Raw genomic sequence first — 4,701 nt, forward strand, 5'->3', positions numbered from 1 at the left:
GGAGATTTACGTTTGTAATAGCAGAAGTGTAGCCGCGTTGCGTTGTACGTGTGAATGTTGGTCCGGGCGAAATGTTAATGTTTAATTTCATTCCTTTAGGTTCCACGGTGTTTGTTGGCTGCAAGTTTTCCACTGCAAGAAGAGGCTCATATCATTGACCAGGAGCGAGCTACAATGGTGAGTAGCCATAACATTTATGTTAAACACTTCCTATTTCATGTCTAACAGTACTTGATTTAACAAATAACCATAAATAAATACAGTGTGGGCACTGAAGTTAACATATGTGATTATACTGCCTAATCTGTCACCGAGTAGATTGTTGCAAAGTAATATAAGATCCAAAGTTGTAATTCAGAATAGTTTTCAAAAGAAGGCCATTAGAATTATATACAAGTCTGATTACCCTGAACAAGCTATTAATTAAATCACAAATTCTTCAATTCAAAGATTTGGTAGATTATAAGACAAATAATGTCTAACAGTAATTGATTTAACACATCACGATAAGTAGATTGAGTGTGGGCACTCTCAAGTTAACATATGTGATTATACTGCCTAATCTGTTACAGAGTATGTTGTTGCCAAGTAATGTAGAATAGATCCAAAGTAGTAATCCAGAATAGTTTTGAAGAGGCCATTAGAATGATAAACAAATCTGATTACCTTGAACATAATAACAAGCTAAGTGTTTAATATGTCCTATGAAGTCAAAATTGGGCACCATCATGTGGTGAAATTTGGAATTGCATCACATCCAATTTTGCCTGGGAACAAACAGATTACATAAATCTTAGTTTTGAATAAGCCACTCCTTCTCAAACAAGTAAACTCTGCCCATTTTGCGCAGTAGATGTTCTGTTAATATCTAGTATTTATACAAAGTCATAATTTAAATTGCTTTCAACCTTCATTCATCGGTTCAACCAACATTACTCGCTCTTATTACCAACTTGTATTGATTTAACTAAGCGTTTAATACTTCCTATCAGGTCTCAAATCGAGATTTGGCAAAATACAATTTCAGCAAATCCAATTTTGCCAGGGAACAAAAATAGATTAAATAAACTAAATAAGTCCTCTTCCCATTAAATAAATCAGAAAAGTCTGTCTTGTAACCAGTCCTCTTCAAACAAGTAAAGTCTGCCCATTTTGTGCCGTAGATTTTGTGTCTATGCCTAGTATTTAAACAAAATCATAATTTAAACGACTTCTTTCCTTCATTCACTTTGGAAATTTGGAATTGCAGCAAATCGAATTTTGGCAGGGAACAAAAATAGATCAATTAAACTAAATAAGTCTTCTTCCCATTAAATAAATTAAAAAAGTCTGTCTTGTAACCAGTCCTTTTCAAACAAGTAAAGTCTGCCCATTTTGTGCCGTCGATTTTGTGTTAATGCCTAGTATTTATACAAAATCATAATTTAAAGGACTTCATTCCTTCATTCACTTTGGAAATTTGGAATTGCAGCACATCAAATTTTGCCTGGGAAGAAAAGTAGATTAAATAAATTTAATAAGTCTTACTACTTCCCATTAAATAAATTAAATACGTCTTACTTGTTCCCACTCCTTTTCAAAACAGTAGTTTAAAACGAGGGCCCTTCACTCAATCTTTAACCTCAACCCCGCACGTTGTGTTGTATCTGTGAATGTTGGTTGTGGCCAAATGATAGTTTTCTTTCATTCGTTTAGGTTCCAAGAAAACTTGATGTAACTCTACTTTTAACTGCCGTTTCAGATAAGCGGGTATTACGTCGCAGTCAAATGCCGCGGATATGACGTAATTGCCCGAACCTCCGCCAAAATTCAAATCTGTTGGCGCGATGGCCGTGAGCCACTGAGCAGCGACGATTATCAACAGAAATATCTTTATTTTCTGCTTGCAACTGGACCGTCTAGAGCAGGGGTCACCAACCTTTCTTAAACCGAGAGCTACTTCCTGGGTACTGATTAAGGCAAAGGGCTACCAGTTTGACACACACTTCTGAAATAGCCAATTTGCTCAATTTAGCTATCACTTTGTTTTATCATTGTTATTTCCAGTTCTCATGTAAGTGTGATTTTAACAAGAATAGCAAAAATACAGTCAAATCTCGGTTTTCGACCACAATCTGTTCCAGAAGACGGTTCGAGAAGCAAATCGGTCGAATTCCAAATCTATTTTTCCCATTACAAACAATAGAAAAAAATTTAGTCCGTTCCAAGATTAAAAGAAACCCCCCCTTTCTTTTTTTTCTTTTTTTTTAACATTTTTTTCATTTGCGCATTTTTGCCCGATTGCGCAACTGCAGCGCACCGCCGAACGCGCAACCGTAGCGCGTCGCCGACCGCGCAACTGCACCGCGCTGGTCGCATTATTGTGACAGAGCCGTCGCTGAAATTTAGAAAATATTCTTAAAGTCCTGATGTACTTTCCAAAATTTAAGTGGACCTCAGTGCGCGGGGAGCTTTATTTGGTCTGATCGCGCAACCGCAGCGCGCCGGGCGCTCAGTGTCGCATTGCTTTAAGAGCGTCTTTGTGTTTTAGGATGGCTTTACTGCTCCCACTTGCTTTCTTTGGAGGCATGATTAGGGGTTAATACAATCCACAAAGTAACGAAAATACCATAACCACAGATTCAGTCGGCATCCGGGCCGCGCGGTCGGGTTTTCTCGGGTCCTCCCGGCTCATCTAGTGAGGTTCGACCTCTGAATTTTGTTCAACAACCGAAGCAAAAAAATCTCGAATTTTTTATTCAAATTCCGACTTGTTCGAGAACCGGGACGTTCAGAAACCGAGGTTTGACTGTAAAATAAATAGATGCAGCTCACTGACAAGTGCTGCTATTTGAGCTAATTTTAGAACAGTCCTGCGGGCGACTCATGCGGTCCTCGCGGGCTACCTGGTGCCCGCGGGCACCGTGTTGGTGACCCCTGGTCTAGAGCGTACACGGTAAGTAACACTCATTGTGTTTAAGGAGATTTACGTTTGTAATAGCAGAAGTGTAGCCGCGTTGCGTTGTACGTGTGAAAATTGGTCGAGGCGAAATGTTAATGTTTAATTTCATTCCTTTAGGTTCCACGGTGTTTGTTGGCTGCAAGTTTTCCACTGCAAGAAGAGGCTCGTATCATTGACCAGGAGCGAGCTACAATGGTGAGTAGCCATAACATTTATGTTAAACACTTCCTATTTCATGTCTAACAGTACTTGATTTAACAAATAACCATAAATAAATACAGTGTGGGCACTGAAGTTAACATATGTGATTATACTGCCTAATCTGTCACGGAGTAGATTGTTGCAAAGTAATATAAGATCCAAAGTTGTAATTCAGAATAGTTTTCAAAAGAAGGCCATTAGAATTATATACAAGTCTGATTACCCTGAACAAGCTATTAATTAAATCACAAATTCTTCAATTCAAAGATTTGGTAGATTATCAGACAAATAATGTCTAACAGTAATTGATTTAACACATCACGATAAGTAGATTGAGTGTGGGCACTCTCAAGTTAACATATGTGATTATACTGCCTAATCTGTTACAGAGTATGTTGTTGCCAAGTAATGTAGAATAGATCCAAAGTAGTAATCCAGAATAGTTTTGAAGAGGCCATTAGAATGATAAACAAATCTGATTACCTTGAACATAATAACAAGCTAAGTGTTTAATATGTCCTATGAAGTCAAAATTGGGCACCATCATGTGGTGAAATTTGGAATTGCATCACATCCAATTTTGCCTGGGAACAAACAGATTACATAAATCTTAGTTTTGAATAAGCCACTCCTTCTCAAACAAGTAAACTCTGCCCATTTTGCGCAGTAGATGTTCTGTTAATATCTAGTATTTATACAAAGTCATAATTTAAATTGCTTTCAACCTTCATTCATCGGTTCAACCAACATTACTCGCTCTTATTACCAACTTGTATTGATTTAACTAAGCGTTTAATACTTCCTATCAGGTCTCAAATCGAGATTTGGCAAAATACAATTTCAGCAAATCCAATTTTGCCAGGGAACAAAAATAGATTAAATAAACTAAATAAGTCCTCTTCCCATTAAATAAATCAGAAAAGTCTGTCTTGTAACCAGTCCTCTTCAAACAAGTAAAGTCTGCCCATTTTGTGCCGTAGATTTTGTGTCTATGCCTAGTATTTAAACAAAATCATAATTTAAACGACTTCTTTCCTTCATTCACTTTGGAAATTTGGAATTGCAGCAAATCGAATTTTGGCAGGGAACAAAAATAGATCAATTAAACTAAATAAGTCTTCTTCCCATTAAATAAATTAAAAAAGTCTGTCTTGTAACCAGTCCTTTTCAAACAAGTAAAGTCTGCCCATTTTGTGCCGTCGATTTTGTGTTAATGCCTAGTATTTATACAAAATCATAATTTAAAGGACTTCATTCCTTCATTCACTTTGGAAATTTGGAATTGCAGCACATCAAATTTTGCCTGGGAAGAAAAGTAGATTAAATAAATTTAATAAGTCTTACTACTTCCCATTAAATAAATTAAATACGTCTTACTTGTTCCCACTCCTTTTCAAAACAGTAGTTTAAAACGAGGGCCCTTCACTCAATCTTTAACCCCAACCCCGCACGTTGTGTTGTATCTGTGAATGTTGGTTGTGGCCAAATGATAGTTTTCTTTCATTCGTTTAGGTTCCAAGAAAACTTGATGTAACTCTACTTTTAACTGCCGTTTCAGA

The sequence above is a fragment of the Syngnathus floridae genome, unplaced genomic scaffold (genome assembly GCF_059516105.1).
Source record: "Syngnathus floridae isolate MCC-2025c unplaced genomic scaffold, RoL_Sflo_1.0 HiC_scaffold_51, whole genome shotgun sequence".
NCBI classification, from domain to species: domain Eukaryota; kingdom Metazoa; phylum Chordata; class Actinopteri; order Syngnathiformes; family Syngnathidae; genus Syngnathus; species Syngnathus floridae.